Source organism: Cervus elaphus, chromosome 1 (genome assembly GCF_910594005.1).
Source record: "Cervus elaphus chromosome 1, mCerEla1.1, whole genome shotgun sequence".
Lineage (NCBI taxonomy): Eukaryota > Metazoa > Chordata > Mammalia > Artiodactyla > Cervidae > Cervus > Cervus elaphus.
In genome coordinates, this window is record NC_057815.1 from 4,990,867 (window position 1) to 5,012,305 (window position 21,439).

Here is a 21,439-nt window from a genome sequence, read left to right on the forward strand (position 1 = left end):
TTCCTTTGGAGCCACTGATCTCTGCGTTCCTCTGGGGTTTTCAAAGGATGTGAGGCTTCCGGTCGCGATGAGATGGGAACCTAGGTCTTTCTCTGTGGTCTCCAAAGGGGATTCAGACATCCTTTCGTTTTGGGAGATGCAAGACGAGCCTGCATTCAAGTCACTGCAGGGATATCCGGCCTTATTTCGAGTCAGGGCATCGCGGTGTCCATTCCACTTGAGGCCGCAAACTCAGGGTCCCTCTCACATACCTAGAGCTGAGAGAAGCCTCCTCTTGAGGTGCTTGTGGTAAGGTGGTATTCCTCTGGAGTCGAAGCCAGGGACTAATCTCTCATCTCGAGTTGATTTGTGGTCCACGGAGCTCTTTCGTGTTGCTACAGTGACCTCAGGATCCCTCTAGCCTTGAAACAGTGTTCTTGGGTTTTCTCTGGAGTGCCACCATGGAAATCAAGGTTCCTTTCATGTGTGATGTGCAACACGGAATTGCTCTGCACGCAGTGCAGGGGAATCGGGCCTCATCTCGCGGCGAGGGGGAAGTCTCATGGTTTTTCTCGAGTTGCGGAGGGAACCTGGGGTATATTCTCGAGTTACGACGGGGATGGCCCTTCCACACACGTGTTTCTTCAGCGACGTCAGTACTCCTGGCTAGTTGCGAGGGACAAATCGGGATTGTCCTCGAGGCTTGGCAGGGCAATTGGGACGCCTCTTCAGCTGAGGCGGGAGACCAAGGGTCCCTTTCCACGTGCCACAGGAATCCTGGGACTCCTATCAAGTTTCACGAGGAGTCAGGCATCGTCTCCTTTGGAGGCACTGATCTCCGCGTACCTCTGGAGTTTTCAAAGGATGTGAGGCCTCCGGTCGCGATGAGATGGGAAACTAGGTCTTTCTCTGTGGTCTCCACAGGGGATTCAGACATCCTTTCGTCTTGGGAGATGCAAGACGAGCCTGCATTCAAGTCACTGCAGGGATATTCGGCCTTATTTCGAGTCAGGGCATCGCGGTGTCCATTCCACTTGAGGCCGCAAACTCAGGGTCCCTCTCACATACCTAGAGCTGAGAGAAGCCTCCTCTTGAGGTGCTTGTGGTTAGGTGGTATTCCTCTGGAATCGAAGCCAGGGACTAACCTCTCATCTCGAGTTGATTTTTGGTCCACGGAGCTCTTTTGTGTTGCTACAGTGACCTCAGGATCCCTCTAGCCTTGAAACAGTGTTCTTGGGTTTTCTCTGGAGTGCCATCAAGGAAATCAAGGCTCCTTTCATGTGTGATGTGCAACACGGAATTGCTCTGCACACAGTGCAGGGGAATCGGCCTCATCTCGCGGCGAGGGGGAAGTCTCATGGTTTTTCTCGAGTTGCGGCGGGAACCTGGGGTATATTCTCGAGTTACGACGGGGATGGCCCTTCCACACACGTGTTTGTTCAGCGATGTCAGGACTCCTGCCTAGTTGCCAGGGACAACTCGGGATTCTCCTCGAGGCTTGGCAGGGCAATTGGGACGCCTCTCCAGCTGAGGCGGGAGACCAAGGGTCCCTTTCCACGTGCCACAGGAATCCTGGGACTCCTATCAAGTTTCATGAGGAGTCAGGCATCGTTTCCTTTGGAGGCACTGATCTCCGCGTTCCTCTGGGGTTTTCAAAGGATGTGAGGCCTCCGGTCGCGATGAGATGGGAAACTAGGTCTTTCTCTGTGGTCTCCAAAGGGGATTCAGACATCCTTTCGTTTTGGGAGATGCAAGACGAGCCTGCATTCAAGTCACTGCAGGGATATCCGGCCTTATTTCGAGTCAGGGCATCGCGGTGTCCATTCCACTTGAGGCCGCAAACTCAGGGTCCCTCTCACATACCTAGAGCTGAGAGAAGCCTCCTCTTGAGGTGCTTGTGGTAAGGTGGTATTCCTCTGGAGTAGAAGCCAGGGACTAACCTCTCATCTCGAGTTGATTTGTGGTCCACGGAGCTCTTTTGTGTTGCTACAGTGACCTCAGGATCCCTCTAGCCTTGAAACAGTGTTCTTGGGGTTTCTCTGGAGTGCCACCATGGAAATCAAGGTTCCTTTCATGTGTGATGTGCAACACGGAATTGCTCTGCACGCAGTGCAGGGGAATCGGGCCTCATCTCGCGGCGAGGGGGAAGTCTCATGGTTTTTCTCGAGTTGCGGACGGAACCTGGGGTATATTCTCGAGTTACGACGGGGATGGCCCTTCCACACACGTGTTTGTTCAGCGACGTCAGTACTCCTGGCTAGTTGCGAGGGACAACTCGGGATTATGCTCGAGGCTTGGCAGGGCAATTGGGACGCCTCTCCAGCTGAGGCGGGAGACCAAGGGTCCCTTTCCACGTGCCACAGGAATCCTGGGACTCCTATCAAGTTTCACGAGGAGTCAGGCATCGTCTCCTTTGGAGGCACTGATCTCCGCGTCCCTCTGGAGTTTTCAAAGGATGTGAGGCCTCCGGTCGCGATGAGGTGGGGAACTAGGTCTTTCTCTGTGGTCTCCACAGGGGATTCAGACATCCTTTCGTCTTGGGAGTTGGAAGACAAGCCTGCATTCAAGTCACTGCAGGCATATCCGGCCTTATTTCGAGTCAGGGCATCGTGGTGTCCATTCCACTTGAGGCCGCAAACTCAGGGTCCCTCTCACATACCTAGAGCTGAGAGAAGCCTCCTCTTGAGGTGCTTGTGGTAAGGTGGTATTCCTCTGTAGTCGAAGAGAGGTACTAACCTCTCATCTCGAGTTGATTTGTGGTCCACGGGCTTTTTCGTGTTGCTACAGTGACCTCAGGATTGCTCTAGCCTTGAAACAGTGTTCTTGGGGTTTCTCTGGAGTGCCATCAAGGAAATCAAGGCTCCTTTCCTGTGTGATGTGCAACACGGCATTGCTCTGCACGCAGTGCAGGGGAATCAGGCCTCAGCTCGCGGCGAGGGGGAAGTCTCATGGTTTTTCTCGAATTGCGGCGGGAACCTGGGGTATATTCTCGAGTTACGACGGGGATGGCCTTCCACACACCTTTTTGTTCAGCGACGTCAGGACTCCTGCCTAGTTGCGAGGGAAAACTCAGGATTCTCCTCGAGGCTTGGCAGGGCAAGTGGGACGCCTCTCCAGCTTAGGCGGGAGACCAAGTGTCCCTTTCCACGTGCCACAGGAATCCTGGGACTCCTATCAAGTTTCTCGAGGAGTCAGGCATCGTCTCCTTTGGAGGCACTGATCTCCGCGTCCCTCTGGAGTTTTCAAAGGATGTGAGGCCTCCGGTCGCGATGAGGTGGGGAACTAGGTCTAACTCTGTGGTCTCCACAGGGGATTCAGACATCCTTTCGTCTTGGGAGATGCAAGACGAGCCTGCATTCAAGTCACTGCAGGGATATCCGGCCTTATTTCGAGTCAGCGCATCGCGGTGTCCATTCCACTTGAGGCCGCAAACTCAGGGTCCCTCTCACATACCTCGAGCTGAGAGAAGCCTCCTCCTGTGGTGCTTGTGGTAAGGTAGTATTCCTCTGGAGTCGAAGTCAGGCACTAACCTCTCATCTCGAGTTGATTTGTGGTCCACGGAGCTCTTTCGTGTTGCTACAGTGACCTCAGGATCCCTCTAGCCTTGAAACAGTGTTCTTGAGGTTTCTCTGGAGTGCCATCAAGGAAATCAAGGCTCCTTTCCTGTGTGATGTGCAACACGGCATTGCTCTGCACGCAGTGCAGGGGAATCGGGCCTCATCTCACGGCGAGGGGAAAGTCTCATGGTTTTTCTCGAGTTGCGGCGGGAACGTGGGGTATATTCTCGAGTTACGACGGGGATGGCCCTTCCACCCACGTGTCTGCTCAGTGACGTCAGGACTTCTGCCTAGTTGCGAGGGACAGCTCGGGATTCTCCTCGAGGCTTGGCTGGGCAATTGGGACGCCTCTCCAGCTGAGGTGGGAGACCAAGGGTCCCTTTCCACGTGCCACAGGAATCCTGGGACTCCTATCAAGTTTCACGAGGAGTCAGGCATCGTCTCCTTTGGGGGCACTGATCTCCGCGTACCTGTGGAGTTTTCAAAGGATGTGAGGCCTCCGGTCGCGATGAGGTGGGGAACTAGGTCTTTCTCTGTGGTCTACACAGGTGATTCAGAAATCCTTTCATCTTGGGAGATGCAAGACGAGCCTGCATTTAAGTCACTGCAGGGATATCCGGCCTTATTTCGAGTCAGGTCATCGCGGTGTCCATTACACTTTAGACCGCAAACCTAGGGTACCTCTAACATACCTAGAGCTGAGAGAAGCCTCCTCTTGAGGTGCTTGTCGTTAGGTGGTATTCCTCTGGAGTCGAAGCCAGGGACTAATCTCTAATCTCGAGTTGATTTGTGGTCCACGGAGCTCTTTTGTGTTGCTACAGTGACCTCAGGATCCCTCTAGCCTTGAAACAGTGTTCTTGGGGTTTCTCTGGAGTGCCACCATGGAAATCAAGGCTCCTTTCATGTGTGATGTGCAACACGGAATTGCTCTGCACGCAGTGCAGGGGAATCGGGCCTCATCTCTCGGCGAGGGGGAAGTCTCATGGTTTTTCTCGAGTTGCGGCGGGAACCTGGGGTATATTCTCGAGTTACGACGGGGATGGCCCTTCCACCCACGTGTTTGTTCAGCGACGTCATGACTCCTGACTAGTTGCGAGGGACAACTCGGGATTCTCCTCGAGGCTTGGCAGAGGAATTGGGACGCCTCTCCAGCTGAGGCGGGAGACCAAGGGTCCCTTTCCACGTGCCACAAGAATCCTGGGACTCCTATCAAGTTTCACGAGGAGTCAGGCATCGTCTCCTTTGGAGGCACTGATCTCCCCGTACCTCTGGAGTTTTCAAAGGATGTGAGGCCTCCGGCCGCGATGAGGTGGGGAACTAGGTCTTTCTCTGTGGTCTCCACAGGGGATTCAGACATCCTTTCGTCTTGGGAGATGCAAGACGAGCCTGCATTCAAGTCACTGCAGGGATATCCGGCCTTATTTCGAGTCAGGGCATTGCGGTGTCCATTCCACTTGAGGCCGCAAACTCAGGGTCCCTCTCACATACCTAGAGCTGAGAGAAGCCTCCTCTTGAGGTGCTTGTGGTTAGGTGGTATTCCTCTGAAGTCGAAGCCAGGGACTAATCTCTCATCTCGGGTTGATTTGTGGTCCACGGAGCTCTTTTGTGTTGCTACAGTGACCTCAGGATCCCTCTAGCCTTGAAACAGTGTTCTTGGGGTTTCTCTGGAGTGCCACCATGGAAATCAAGGTTCCTTTCATGTGTGATGTGCAACACGGAATTGCTCTGCACGTAGTGCAGGGGAATCGGGCCTCATCTCGCGGCGAGGGGGAAGTCTCATGGTTTTTCTCGAGTTGCGGAGGGAACCTGGGGTATATTCTCGAGTTACGACGGGGATGGCCCTTCCACACACGTGTTTCTTCAGCGACGTCAGTACTCCTGGCTAGTTGCGAGGGACAAATCGGGATTCTCCTCGAGGCTTGGCAGGGCAATTGGGACGCCTCTCCAGCTGAGGCGGGAGACCAAGGGTCCCTTTCCACGTGCCACAGGAATCCTGGGACTCCTATCAAGTTTCATGAGGAGTCAGGCATCGTTTCCTTTGGAGCCACTGATCTCCGCATTCCTCTGGGGTTTTCAAAGGATGTGAGGCTTCCGGTCGCGATGAGATGGGAACCTAGGTCTTTCTCTGTGGTCTCCAAAGGGGATTCAGACATCCTTTCGTTTTGGGAGATGCAAGACGAGCCTGCATTCAAGTCACTGCAGGGATATCCGGCCTTATTTCGAGTCAGGGCATCGCGGTGTCCATTCCACTTGAGGCCGCAAACTCAGGGTCCCTCTCACATACCTAGAGCTGAGAGAAGCCTCCTCTTGAGGTGCTTGTGGTAAGGTGGTATTCCTCTGGAGTCGAAGCCAGGGACTAATCTCTCATCTCGAGTTGATTTGTGGTCCACGGAGCTCTTTCGTGTTGCTACAGTGACCTCAGGATCCCTCTAGCCTTGAAACAGTGTTCTTGGGGTTTCTCTGGAGTGCCACCATGGAAATCAAGGTTCCTTTCATGTGTGATGTGCAACACGGAATTGCTCTGCACGCAGTGCAGGGGAATCGGGCCTCATCTCGCGGCGAGGGGGAAGTCTCATGGTTTTTCTCGAGTTGCGGAGGGAACCTGGGGTATATTCTCGAGTTACGACGGGGATGGCCCTTCCACACACGTGTTTCTTCAGCGACGTCAGTACTCCTGGCTAGTTGCGAGGGACAAATCGGGATTGTCCTCGAGGCTTGGCAGGGCAATTGGGACGGCTCTTCAGCTGAGGCCGGAGACCAAGGGTCCCTTTCCACGTGCCACAGGAATCCTGGGACTCCTATCAAGTTTCACGAGGAGTCAGGCATCGTCTCCTTTGGAGGCACTGATCTCCGCGTACCTCTGGAGTTTTCAAAGGATGTGAGGCCTCCGGTCGCGATGAGGTGGGTAACTAGGTCTTTCTCTGTGGTCTCCACAGGGGATTCAGACATCCTTTCGTCTTGGGAGATGCAAGACGAGCCTGCATTCAAGTCACTGCAGGGATATCCGGCCTTATTTCGAGTCAGGGCATCGCGGTGTCCATTCCACTTGAGGCCGCAAACTCAGGGTCCCTCTCACATACCTAGAGCTGAGAGAAGCCTCCTCTTGAGGTGCTTGTGGTTAGGTGGTATTCCTCTGGAGTCGAAGCCAGGGACTAACCTCTCATCTCGAGTTGATTTTTGGTCCACGGAGCTCTTTCGTGTTGCTACAGTGACCTCAGGATCCCTCTAGCCTTGAAACAGTGTTCTTGGGTTTTCTCTGGAGTGCCATCAAGGAAATCAAGGCTCCTTTCATGTGTGATGTGCAACACGGAATTTCTCTGCACACAGTGCAGGGGAATCGGGCCTCATCTCGCGGCGAGGGGGAAGTCTCATGGTTTTTCTCGAGTTGCGGCGGGAACCTGGGGTATATTCTCGAGTTACGACGGGGATGGCCCTTCCACACACGTGTTTGTTCAGCGATGTCAGGACTCCTGCCTAGTTGCCAGGGACAACTCGGGATTCTCCTCGAGGCTTGGCAGGGCAATTGGGACGCCTCTCCAGCTGAGGCGGGAGACCAAGGGTCCCTTTCCACGTGCCACAGGAATCCTGGGACTCCTATCAAGTTTCATGAGGAGTCAGGCATCGTTTCCTTTGGAGGCACTGATCTCCGCGTTCCTCTGGGGTTTTCAAAGGATGTGAGGCCTCCGGTCGCGATGAGATGGGAAACTAGGTCTTTCTCTGTGGTCTCCACAGGGGATTCAGACATCCTTTCGTTTTGGGAGATGCAAGACGAGCCTGCATTCAAGTCACTGCAGGGATATCCGGCCTTATTTCGAGTCAGGGCATCGCGGTGTCCATTCCACTTGAGGCCGCAAACTCAGGGTCCCTCTCACATACCTAGAGCTGAGAGAAGCCTCCTCTTGAGGTGCTTGTGGTAAGGTGGTATTCCTCTGGAGTAGAAGCCAGGGACTAACCTCTCATCTCGAGTTGATTTGTGGTCCACGGAGCTCTTTTGTGTTGCTACAGTGACCTCAGGATCCCTCTAGCCTTGAAACAGTGTTCTTGGGGTTTCTCTGGAGTGCCACCATGGAAATCAAGGTTCCTTTCATGTGTGATGTGCAACACGGAATTGCTCTGCACGCAGTGCAGGGGAATCGGGCCTCATCTCGCGGCGAGGGGGAAGTCTCATGGTTTTTCTCGAGTTGCGGAGGGAACCTGGGGTATATTCTCGAGTTACGACGGGGATGGCCCTTCCACACACGTGTTTCTTCAGCGACGTCAGTACTCCTGGCTAGTTGCGAGGGACAAATCGGGATTCTCCTCGAGGCTTGGCAGGGCAATTGGGACGCCTCTCCAGCTGAGGCGCGAGACCAAGGGTCCCTTTCCACGTGCCACAGGAATCCTGGGACTCCTATCAAGTTTCACGAGGAGTCAGGCATCGTCTCCTTTGGAGGCACTGATCTCCGCGTCCCTCTGGAGTTTTCAAAGGATGTGAGGCCTCCGCTCGCGATGAGGTGGGGAACTAGGTCTTTCTCTGTGGTCTCCACAGGGGATTCAGACATCCTTTCGTCTTGGGAGATGCAATACGAGCCTGCATTCAAGTCACTGCAGGGATATCCGGCCTTATTTCGAGTCAGGGCATCGCGGTGTCCATTCCACTTGAGGCCGCAAACTCAGGGTCCCTCTCACATACCTAGAGCTGAGAGAAGCCTCCTCTTGAGGTGCTTGTGGTAAGGTGGTAATCCTCTGGAGTTGAAACCAGGGACTAACCTCTAATCTCCAGTTGATTTGTGGTCCACGGAGCTCTTTCGTGTTGCTACAGTGACCTCAGGATCCCTCTAGCCTTGAAACAGTGTTCTTGGGTTTTCTCTGGAGTGCCATCAAGGAAATCAAGGCTCCTTTCATGTGTGATGTGCAACACGGAATTGCTCTGCACACAGTGCAGGGGAATCGGGCCTCATCTCGCGGCGAGGGGGAAGTCTCATGGTTTTTCTCGAGTTGCGGCGGGAACCTGGGGTATATTCTCGAGTTACGACGGGGATGGCCCTTCCACACACGTGTTTGTTCAGCGATGTCAGGACTCCTGCCTAGTTGCGAGGGACAACTCGGGATTCTCCTCGAGGCTTGGCAGGGCAATTGGGATGCCTCTCCAGCTGAGGCGGGAGACCAAGGGTCCCTTTCCACGTGCCACAGAAATCCTGGGACTCCTATCAAGTTTCATGAGGAGTCAGGCATCGTTTCCTTTGGAGGCACTGATCTCCGCGTTCCTCTGGGGTTTTCAAAGGATGTGAGGCCTCCGGTCGCGATGAGATGGGAAACTAGGTCTTTCTCTGTGGTCTCCACAGGGGATTCAGACATCCTTTCGTTTTGGGAGATGCAAGACGAGCCTGCATTCAAGTCACTGCAGGGATATCCGGCCTTATTTCGAGTCAGGGCATCGCGGTGTCCATTCCACTTGAGGCCGCAAACTCAGGGTCCCTCTCACATACCTAGAGCTGAGAGAAGCCTCCTCTTGAGGTGCTTGTGGTAAGGTGGTATTCCTCTGGAGTAGAAGCCAGGGACTAACCTCTCATCTCGAGTTGATTTGTGGTCCACGGAGCTCTTTTGTGTTGCTACAGTGACCTCAGGATCCCTCTAGCCTTGAAACAGTGTTCTTGGGGTTTCTCTGGAGTGCCACCATGGAAATCAAGGTTCCTTTCATGTGTGATGTGCAACACGGAATTGCTCTGCACGCAGTGCAGGGGAATCGGGCCTCATCTCGCGGCGAGGGGGAAGTCTCATGGTTTTTCTCGAGTTGCGGAGGGAACCTGGGGTATATTCTCGAGTTACGACGGGGATGGCCCTTCCACACACGTGTTTCTTCAGCGACGTCAGTACTCCTGGCTAGTTGCGAGGGACAAATCGGGATTCTCCTCGAGGCTTGGCAGGGCAATTGGGACGCCTCTCCAGCTGAGGCGCGAGACCAAGGGTCCCTTTCCACGTGCCACAGGAATCCTGGGACTCCTATCAAGTTTCACGAGGAGTCAGGCATCGTCTCCTTTGGAGGCACTGATCTCCGCGTCCCTCTGGAGTTTTCAAAGGATGTGAGGCCTCCGCTCGCGATGAGGTGGGGAACTAGGTCTTTCTCTGTGGTCTCCACAGGGGATTCAGACATCCTTTCGTCTTGGGAGATGCAATACGAGCCTGCATTCAAGTCACTGCAGGGATATCCGGCCTTATTTCGAGTCAGGGCATCGCGGTGTCCATTCCACTTGAGGCCGCAAACTCAGGGTCCCTCTCACATACCTAGAGCTGAGAGAAGCCTCCTCTTGAGGTGCTTGTGGTAAGGTGGTAATCCTCTGGAGTTGAAACCAGGGACTAACCTCTAATCTCCAGTTGATTTGTGGTCCACGGAGCTCTTTCGTGTTGCTACAGTGACCTCAGGATCCCTCTAGCCTTGAAACAGTGTTCTTGGGTTTTCTCTGGAGTGCCATCAAGGAAATCAAGGCTCCTTTCATGTGTGATGTGCAACACGGAATTGCTCTGCACACAGTGCAGGGGAATCGGGCCTCATCTCGCGGCGAGGGGGAAGTCTCATGGTTTTTCTCGAGTTGCGGCGGGAACCTGGGGTATATTCTCGAGTTACGACGGGGATGGCCCTTCCACACACGTGTTTGTTCAGCGATGTCAGGACTCCTGCCTAGTTGCGAGGGACAACTCGGGATTCTCCTCGAGGCTTGGCAGGGCAATTGGGATGCCTCTCCAGCTGAGGCGGGAGACCAAGGGTCCCTTTCCACGTGCCACAGGAATCCTGGGACTCCTATCAAGTTTCATGAGGAGTCAGGCATCGTTTCCTTTGGAGGCACTGATCTCCGCGTTCCTCTGGGGTTTTCAAAGGATGTGAGGCCTCCGGTCGCGATGAGATGGGAAACTAGGTCTTTCTCTGTGGTCTCCAAAGGGGATTCAGACATCCTTTCGTTTTGGGAGATGCAAGACGAGCCTGCATTCAAGTCACTGCAGGGATATCCGGCCTTATATCGAGTCAGGGCATCGCGGTGTCCATTTCACTTGAGGCCGCAAACTCAGGGTCCCTCTCACATACCTAGAGCTGAGAGAAGCCTCCTCTTGAGGTGCTTGTGGTAAGGTGGTATTCCTCTGGAGGCGAAGCCAGGGACTAATCTCTCATCTCGAGTTGATTTGTGGTCCACGGAGCTCTTTTGTGTTGCTACAGTGACCTCAGGATCCCTCTAGCCTTGAAACAGTGTTCTTGGGGTTTCTCTGGAGTGCCACCATGGAAATCAAGGTTCCTTTCATGTGTGATGTGCAACACGGAATTGCTCTGCACGCAGTGCAGGGGAATCGGGCCTCATCTCGTGGCGAGGGGGAAGTCTCATGGTTTTTCTCGAGTTGCGGAGGGAACCTGGGGTATATTCTCGAGTTACGACGGGGATGGCCCTTCCACACAAGTGTTTCTTCAGCGACGTCAGTACTCCTGGCTAGTTGCGAGGGACAAATCGGGATTCTCCTCGAAGCTTGGCAGGGCAATTGGGACGCCTCTCCAGCTGAGGCGGGAGACCAAGGGTCCCTTTCCACGTGCCACAGGAATCCTGGGACTCCTATCAAGTTTCACGAGGAGTCAGGCATCGTCTCCTTTGGAGGCACTGATCTCCGCGTACCTCTGGAGTTTTCAAAGGATGTGAGGCCTCCGGTCGCGATGAGGTGGGGAACTAGTTCTTTCTCTGTGGTCTCCACAGGGGATTCAGACATCCTTTCGTCTTGGGAGATGCAAGACGAGCCTGCATTCAAGTCACTGCAGGGATATCCGGCCTTATTTCGCGACAGGGCATCGCAGTGTCCATTCCACTTGAGGCCGCAAAATCAGGGTCCCTCTCACATACCTAGAGCTGAGAGAATCCTCCTCTTGAGGTGCTTGTGGTAAGGTGGTATTCCTCTGGAGTCGAAGCCAGGGACTAACCTCTCATCTCGAGTTGATTCTTGGTCCACGGAGTTCTTTCGTGTTGCTACAGTGACCTCAGGATCCCTCTAGCCTTGAAACAGTGTTCTTGGGGTTTGTCTGGAGTGCCATCAAGGAAATCAAGGCTCCTTTCATGTGTGATGTGCAAGACGGAATTGCTCTGCATGCAGTGCAGGGGAATCGGGCCTCATCTCGCGGCGAGGGGGAAGTCTCAAGGTTTTCCTCGAGTTGCTAGGAGAACCTGGGCTATATTATCCAGTTACGACGGGGATGGCCCTTCCACCCACGTGTTTGTTCAGCGACGTCAGGACTCCTGCCAAGTTGCGAGGGACAACTCGGGATTCTCCTCGAGGCTTGGCAGGGCAATTGGGACGCCTCTCCAGCTGAGGTGGGAGACCAAGGGTCCCTTTCCACGTGCCACAGGAATCCTGGGACTCCTATCAAGTTTCACGAGGAGTCAGGCATCGTCTCCTTTGGAGGCACTGATCTCCGCGTGCCTCGGGAGTTTTCAAAGGATGTGAGGCCTCCGGTCGCGATGAGGTGGGGAACTAGGTTTTTCTCTGTGGTCTGCACAGGGGATTCAGACATCTTTTCGTCTTGGAAGATGCAAGACGAGCCTGCATTCAAGTCACTGTAGGGATATCCAGCCTTATTTCTCGTCAGGGCATCGCAGTGTCCATTCCACTTGAGGCCGTAAAATCAGGGTACCTCTCACATACCTAGAGCTGAGAGAAGCTTCCTCTTGAGGTGCTTGTGGTAAGGTGGTATTCCTCTGGAGTCGAAGCCAGGGACTATCCTCTCATCTCGAGTTGATTTCTGGTCCACGGAGCTTTTTCGTGTGGCTACAGTGACCTCAGGATCCCTCTAGCCTTGAAACAGTGTTCTTGGGGTTTCTCTGGAGTGCCATCAAGGAAATCAAGGATCCTTTCATGTGTGATGTGCAACACGGAATTACTCTGCACGCAGTGTAGGGGAATCGGGTCTCATCTCGCAGCGAGGGGGAAGTCTCATGGTATTTCTCGAGTTGCGGCGGGAACCTGAGTTATATTCTCGAGTTACGACGGGGATGCCCCTTTCACCCAAGTGTTTGTTCAGCGACGGAAGGACTCCTGCCTTGTTTCGAGGGACAACTCGGGATTCTCCTCGAGGCTTGGCAGGGCAATTGGGACGCCTCTCCAGCTGAGGCGCGAGACCAAGGGTCCCTTTCCACGTGCCACAGGAATCCTGGGACTCCTATCAAGTTTCACGAGGAGTCAGGCATCGTCTCCTTTGGAGGCACTGATCTCCGCGTCCCTCTGGAGTTTTCAAAGGATGTGAGGCCTCCGCTCGCGATGAGGTGGGGAACTAGGTCTTTCTCTGTGGTCTCCACAGGGGATTCAGACATCCTTTCGTCTTGGGAGATGCAAGACGAGCCTGCATTCAAGTCACTGCAGGGATATCCGGCCTTATTTCGAGTCAGGGCATCGCGGTGTCCATTCCACTTGAGGCCGCAAACTCAGGGTCCCTCTCACATACCTAGAGCTGAGAGAAGCCTCCTCTTGAGGTGCTTGTGGTAAGGTGGTAATCCTCTGGAGTTGAAACCAGGGACTAACCTCTAATCTCCAGTTGATTTTTGGTCCACGGAGCTCTTTCGTGTTTCTACAGTGACCTCAGGATCCCTCTAGCCTTGAAACAGTGTTCTTGGGTTTTCTCTGGAGTGCCATCAAGGAAATCAAGGCTCCTTTCATGTGTGATGTGCAACACGGAATTGCTCTGCACACAGTGCAGGGGAATCGGGCCTCATCTCGCGGCGAGGGGGAAGTCTCATGGTTTTTCTCGAGTTGCGGCGGGAACCTGGGGTATATTCTCGAGTTACGACGGGGATGGCCCTTCCACACACGTGTTTGTTCAGCGATGTCAGGACTCCTGCCTAGTTGCGAGGGACAACTCGGGATTCTCCTCGAGGCTTGGCAGGGCAATTGGGATGCCTCTCCAGCTGAGGCGGGAGACCAAGGGTCCCTTTCCACGTGCCACAGGAATCCTGGGACTCCTATCAAGTTTCATGAGGAGTCAGGCATCGTTTCCTTTGGAGGCACTGATCTCCGCGTTCCTCTGGGGTTTTCAAAGGATGTGAGGCCTCCGGTCGCGATGAGATGGGAAACTAGGTCTTTCTCTGTGGTCTCCAAAGGGGATTCAGACATCCTTTCGTTTTGGGAGATGCAAGACGAGCCTGCATTCAAGTCACTGCAGGGATATCCGGCCTTATATCGAGTCAGGGCATCGCGGTGTCCATTTCACTTGAGGCCGCAAACTCAGGGTCCCTCTCACATACCTAGAGCTGAGAGAAGCCTCCTCTTGAGGTGCTTGTGGTAAGGTGGTATTCCTCTGGAGGCGAAGCCAGGGACTAATCTCTCATCTCGAGTTGATTTGTGGTCCACGGAGCTCTTTTGTGTTGCTACAGTGACCTCAGGATCCCTCTAGCCTTGAAACAGTGTTCTTGGGGTTTCTCTGGAGTGCCACCATGGAAATCAAGGTTCCTTTCATGTGTGATGTGCAACACGGAATTGCTCTGCACGCAGTGCAGGGGAATCGGGCCTCATCTCGCGGCGAGGGGGAAGTCTCATGGTTTTTCTCGAGTTGCGGAGGGAACCTGGGGTATATTCTCGAGTTACGACGGGGATGGCCCTTCCACACAAGTGTTTCTTCAGCGACGTCAGTACTCCTGGCTAGTTGCGAGGGACAAATCGGGATTCTCCTCGAAGCTTGGCAGGGCAATTGGGACGCCTCTCCAGCTGAGGCGGGAGACCAAGGGTCCCTTTCCACGTGCCACAGGAATCCTGGGACTCCTATCAAGTTTCACGAGGAGTCAGGCATCGTCTCCTTTGGAGGCACTGATCTCCGCGTACCTCTGGAGTTTTCAAAGGATGTGAGGCCTCCGGTCGCGATGAGGTGGGGAACTAGTTCTTTCTCTGTGGTCTCCACAGGGGATTCAGACATCCTTTCGTCTTGGGAGATGCAAGACGAGCCTGCATTCAAGTCACTGCAGGGATATCCGGCCTTATTTCGCGACAGGGCATCGCAGTGTCCATTCCACTTGAGGCCGCAAAATCAGGGTCCCTCTCACATACCTAGAGCTGAGAGAATCCTCCTCTTGAGGTGCTTGTGGTAAGGTGGTATTCCTCTGGAGTCGAAGCCAGGGACTAACCTCTCATCTCGAGTTGATTCTTGGTCCACGGAGTTCTTTCGTGTTGCTACAGTGACCTCAGGATCCCTCTAGCCTTGAAACAGTGTTCTTGGGGTTTGTCTGGAGTGCCATCAAGGAAATCAAGGCTCCTTTCATGTGTGATGTGCAAGACGGAATTGCTCTGCATGCAGTGCAGGGGAATCGGGCCTCATCTCGCGGCGAGGGGGAAGTCTCAAGGTTTTCCTCGAGTTGCTAGGAGAACCTGGGCTATATTATCCAGTTACGACGGGGATGGCCCTTCCACCCACGTGTTTGTTCAGCGACGTCAGGACTCCTGCCAAGTTGCGAGGGACAACTCGGGATTCTCCTCGAGGCTTGGCAGGGCAATTGGGACGCCTCTCCAGCTGAGGTGGGAGACCAAGGGTCCCTTTCCACGTGCCACAGGAATCCTGGGACTCCTATCAAGTTTCACGAGGAGTCAGGCATCGTCTCCTTTGGAGGCACTGATCTCCGCGTGCCTCGGGAGTTTTCAAAGGATGTGAGGCCTCCGGTCGCGATGAGGTGGGGAACTAGGTTTTTCTCTGTGGTCTGCACAGGGGATTCAGACATCTTTTCGTCTTGGAAGATGCAAGACGAGCCTGCATTCAAGTCACTGTAGGGATATCCAGCCTTATTTCTCGTCAGGGCATCGCAGTGTCCATTCCACTTGAGGCCGTAAAATCAGGGTACCTCTCACATACCTAGAGCTGAGAGAAGCTTCCTCTTGAGGTGCTTGTGGTAAGGTGGTATTCCTCTGGAGTCGAAGCCAGGGACTATCCTCTCATCTCGAGTTGATTTCTGGTCCACGGAGCTTTTTCGTGTGGCTACAGTGACCTCAGGATCCCTCTAGCCTTGAAACAGTGTTCTTGGGGTTTCTCTGGAGTGCCATCAAGGAAATCAAGGATCCTTTCATGTGTGATGTGCAACACGGAATTACTCTGCACGCAGTGTAGGGGAATCGGGTCTCATCTCGCAGCGAGGGGGAAGTCTCATGGTATTTCTCGAGTTGCGGCGGGAACCTGAGTTATATTCTCGAGTTACGACGGGGATGCCCCTTTCACCCAAGTGTTTGTTCAGCGACGGAAGGACTCCTGCCTTGTTTCGAGGGACAACTCGGGATTCTCCTCGAGGCTTGGCAGGGCAATTGGGACGCCTCTCCAGCTGAGGCGGGAGACCAAGGGTCCCTTTCCACGTGCCACAGGAATCCTGGGACTCCTATCAAGTTTCACGAGGAGTCAGGCATCGTCTCCTTTGGAGGCACTGATCTCCGCGTACCTCTGGAGTTTTCAAAGGATATGAGGCCTCCGGTCGCCATGAGGTGGGGAACTAGGTCTTTCTCTGTGGTCTCCAAAGGGGATTCAGACATCTTTTCGTCTTGGGAGATGAAAGACGAGTCTGCATTCAAGTCACTGCAGGGATATCCAGCCTTATTTCGCGTCACGGCATCGCAGTGTCCATTCCACTTGAGGCCGCAAAATCAGGGTCCCTCTCACATACCTAGAGCTGAGAGAATCCTCCTCTTGAGGTGCTTGTGGTAAGGTGATATTCCTCTGGAGTCGAAGCCAGGGACTAACCTCTCATCTCGAGTTGATTTTTGGTCCACGGAGCTCTTTCGTGTTGCTACAGTGACCTCAGGATCCCTCTAGCCTTGAAACAGTGTTCTTGGGGTTTGTCTGGAGTGCCATCAAGGAAATCAAGGCTCCTTTCATGTGTGATGTGCAACACGGAATTGCTCTGCATGCAGTGCAGGGGAATCGGGCCTCATCTCGCGGCGAGGGGGAAGTCTCATGATTTTTCTCGAGTTGCGGCGGGAACCTGGGGTATATTCTCGAGTTACGACGGGGATGGCCCTTCCACCCACGTGTTTGTTCAGCGAAAGCAGGACTCCTGCCTAGTTGCAAGGGACAACTCGGGCTTCTCCTCGAGGCTTGTCAGGGCAATTGGGACGCCTCTCCAGCTGAGGCGGGAGACCAAGGGTCCCTTTCCACGTGCCACAGGAATCCTGGGACTCCTATCAAGTTTCACGAGGAGTCAGGCATCGTCTCCTTTGGAGGCACTGATCTCCGCGTACCTCTGGAATTTTCAAAGGATGTGAGGCCTCCGGTCGCCATGAGGTGGGGAACTAGGTCTTTCTCTGTGGTCTGCACAGGGGATTCAAACATCCTTTCGTCTTGGGAGATGCAAGACGAGCCTGCATTTAAGTCACTGCAGGGATATCCGGCCTTATTTCGAGTCAGGGCATCGCGGTGTCCATTCCACTTGAGGCCGCAAACTCAGGGTCCCTCTCACATACATAGAGCTGAGAGAAGCCTCCTCTTGACGTGCTTGTGGTAAGGTGGTATTCCTCTGGAGTCGAAGCCAGGGACTAACCTCTCATCTCGAGTTGATTTTTGGTCCACGGAGCTCTTTCGTGTTGCTACAGTGACCTCAGGATCCCTTTAGCCTTGAAACTGTGTTCTTGGGGTTTCTCTGGAGTGCCATCAAGGAAATCAAGGCTCTTTTCATGTGTGATGTGCAACACGGAATTGCTCTGCACGCAGTGCAGGGGAATCGGGCCTCATCTCGCGGCTAGGGGGAAGTCTCATGGTTTTTCTCGAGTTGCGGCGGGAACCTGGGGTATATTCACGAGTTCCGACGGGGATGGCCCTTCCACACACGTGTTTGTTCAGCGACGTCAGGACTCCTGCCTAGTTGCGAGGGACAACTCGGGATTCTCCTCGAGGCTTGGCAGGGCCATTGGGACGCCTCTCCAGCTGAGGTGGGAGACCAAGGGTCCCTTTCCACGTGCCACAGGAATCCTGGGACTCCTATCAAGTTTCACAAGGAGTCAGGCAAAGTCTCCTTTGGAGGCACTGATCTCCACGTGCCTCTGGAGTTTTCAAAGGATGTGAGGCCTCCGGTCGCGATGAGGTGGGGAACTAGGTCTTTCTCTGTGGTCTGCACAGGGTATTCAGACATCTTCTCGTCTTGGGAGATGCAAGACGAGCCTGCATTCAAGTCACTGCAGGGATATCCGGCCTTATTTCGAGTCAGGGCATCGTGGTGTCCATTCGACTTGAGGCTGCAAACTCAGGGTTCCTTTCACATACCTAGAGCTGAGAGAAGCCTCCTCTTGAGGTGCTTGTGGTAAGGTGGTATTCCTCTGGAGTCGAAACCAGGGACTAACCCCTCATCTCGAGTTGATTTCTGGTCCACGGAGCTTTTTCGTGTGGCTACAGTGACCTCAGGATCCCTCTAGCCTTGAAACAGTGTTCTTGGGGTTTCTCTGGAGTGCCATCAAGGAAATCAAGGATCCTTTCATGTGTGATGTGCAACACGGAATTACTCTGCACGCAGTGTAGGGGAATCGGGTCTCATCTCGCAGCGAGGGGGAAGTCTCATGGTATTTCTCGAGTTGCGGCGGGAACCTGAGTTATATTCTCGAGTTACGACGGGGATGCCCCTTTCACCCAAGTGTTTGTTCAGCGACGGAAGGACTCCTGCCTTGTTGCGAGGGACAACTCGGGATTCTCCTCGAGGCTTGGCAGGGCAATTGGGACGCCTCTCCAGCTGAGGCGGGAGACCAAGGGTCCCTTTCCACGTGCCACAGGAATCCTGGGACTCCTATCAAGTTTCACGAGGAGTCAGGCATCGTCTCCTTTGGAGGCACTGATCTCCGCGTACCTCTGGAGTTTTCAAAGGATATGAGGCCTCCGGTCGCCATGAGGTGGGGAACTAGGTCTTTCTCTGTGGTCTCCAAAGGGGATTCAGACATCTTTTCGTCTTGGGAGATGAAAGAAGAGTCTGCATTCAAGTCACTGCAGGGATATCCAGCCTTATTTCGCGTCACGGCATCGCAGTGTCCATTCCACTTGAGGCCGCAAAATCAGGGTCCCTCTCACATACCTAGAGCTGAGAGAATCCTCCTCTTGAGGTGCTTGTGGTAAGGTGGTATTCCTCTGGAGTCGAAGCCAGGGACTAACCTCTCATCTCGAGTTGATTTTTGGTCCACGGAGCTCTTTCGTGTTGCTACAGTGACCTCAGGATCCCTCTAGCCTTGAAACAGTGTTCTTGGGGTTTGTCTGGAGTGCCATCAAGGAAATCAAGGCTCCTTTCATGTGTGATGTGCAACACGGAATTGCTCTGCATGCAGTGCAGGGGAATCGGGCCTCATCTCGCGGCGAGGGGGAAGTCTCATGATTTTTCTCGAGTTGCGGCGGTAACCTGGGGTATATTCTCGAGTTACGACGGGGATGGCCCTTCCACCCACGTGTTTGTTCAGCGAAAGCAGGACTCCTGCCTAGTTGCAAGGGACAACTCGGGCTTCTCCTCGAGGCTTGTCAGGGCAATTGGGACGCCTCTCCAGCTGAGGCGGGAGACCAAGGGTCCCTTTCCACGTGCCACAGGAATCCTGGGACTCCTATCAAGTTTCACGAGGAGTCAGGCATCGTCTCCTTTGGAGGCACTGATCTCCGCGTACCTCTGGAGTTTTCAAAGGATGTGAGGCCTCCGGTCGCCATGAGGTGGGGAACTAGGTCTTTCTCTGTGGTCTGCACAGGGGATTCAAACATCCTTTCGTCTTGGGAGATGCAAGACGAGCCTGCATTTAAGTCACTGCAGGGATATCCGGCCTTATTTCGAGTCAGGGCATCGCGGTGTCCATTCCACTTGAGGCCGCAAACTCAGGGTCCCTCTCACATACATAGAGCTGAGAGAAGCCTCCTCTTGACGTGCTTGTGGTAAGGTGGTATTCCTCTGGAGTAGAAGCCAGGGACTAACCTCTCATCTCGAGTTGATTTTTGGTCCACGGAGCTCTTTCGTGTTGCTACAGTGACCTCAGGATCCCTCTATCCTTGAAACTGTGTTCTTGGGGTTTCTCTGGAGTGCCATCAAGGAAATCAAGGCTCTTTTCATGTGTGATGTGCAACACGGAATTGCTCTGCACGCAGTGCAGGGGAATCGGGCCTCATCTCGCGGCTAGGGGGAAGTCTCATGGTTTTTCTCGAGTTGCGGCGGGAACCTGGGGTATATTCTCGAGTTCCGACGGGGATGGCCCTTCCACACACGTGTTTGTTCAGCGACGTCAGGACTCCTGCCTAGTTGCGAGGGACAACTCGGGATTCTCCTCGAGGCTTGGCAGGGCCATTGGGACGCCTCTCCAGCTGAAGTGGGAGACCAAGGGTCCCTTTCCACGTGCCACAGGAATCCTGGGACTCCTATCAAGTTTCACAAGGAGTCAGGCAAAGTCTCCTTTGGAGGCACTGATCTCCACGTGCCTCTGGAGTTTTCAAAGGATGTGAGGCCTCTGGTCGCGATGAGGTGGGGAACTAGGTCTTTCTCTGTGGTCTGCACAGGGTATTCAGACATCTTCTCGTCTTGGGAGATGCAAGACGAGCCTGCATTCAAGTCACTGCAGGGATATCCGGCCTTATTTCGAGTCAGGGCATCGTGGTGTCCATTCGACTTGAGGCTGCAAACTCAGGGTTCCTTTCACATACCTAGAGCTGAGAGAAGCCTCCTCTTGAGGTGCTTGTGGTAAGGTGGTATTCCTCTGGAGTCGAAACCAGGGACTAACCCCTCATCTCGAGTAGATTTTTGGTCCACGGAGCTCTTTCGTGTTGCTACAGTGACCTCAGGATCCCTCTAGCCTGGAAACAGTGTTCTTGGGTTTTCTCTGGAGTGCCATGAAGGAAATCAAGGTTCCTTTCATGTGTGATGTGCAACACGGAATTTCTCTGCCCGCAGTGTAGGGGAATCGGGCCTCATCTCTCAGCGAGGGGGAAGTCTCATGGTTTTTCTCGAGTTTCGGTGGGAACCTGGGGTATATTCTTGAGTTACGACGGGGATGCCCCTTCCACCCACGTGTTTGTTCAGCGACGGCAGGACTCCTGCCTAGTTGCGAGGGACAACTCGGGATTCTCCTCGAGGCTTGTCAGGGCAATTGGGACGCCTCTCCAGCTGAGGCGGGAGACCAAGTGTCCCTTTCCACGTGCCACAGGAATCCTGGGACTCCTATCAAGTTTCACGAGGAGTCAGGCATCGTTTCCTTTGGAAGCACTGATCTCCGCGTACCTCTGGAGTTTTCAAAGGATGTGAGGACTCCGGTCGCGATGAGGTGGGGAACTTGGTCTTTCTCTGTGGTCTGCACAGGGGATTCAAACATCCTTTCGTCTTGGGAGATGCAAGACGAGCCTGCATTCAAGTCACTGCAGGCATATCCGGCCTTATTTCGAGTCAGGGCATCGCGGTGTCCATTCCACTTGAGGCCGCAAACTCAGGGTCCCTCTCACATACCTAGAGCTGAGAGAAGCCTCCTCTTGAGGTGCTTGTGGTAAGGTGGTATTCCTCTGGAGTCGAAGCCAGGGACTAACCTCTCATCTCGAGTTGATTTTTGGTCCACGGAGCTATTTCTTGTGGCTACAGTGACCTCAGGATCCCTCTAGCCTTGAAACTGTGTTCTTGGGGTTTCTCTGGAGTGCCATCATGGAAATCAAGGCTCTTTTCATGTGTGATGTGCAACACGGAATTGCTCTGCACGCATTGCATGGGAATCGGGCCTCATCTCGCGGCGAGGGGGAAGTCTCATGGTTTTTCTCGAGTTGCGGCGGGAACCTGGGGTATATTCTCGAGTTACGACGGGGATGGCCCTTCCACACACGTGTTTGTTCAGCGACGTCAGGACTCCTGCCTAGTTGCGAGGGACAATTCGGGATTCTCCTCGAGGCTTGGCAGGGCAATTGGGACGCCTCTCCAGCTGAGGCGGGAGACCAAGGGTCCCTTTCCACGTGC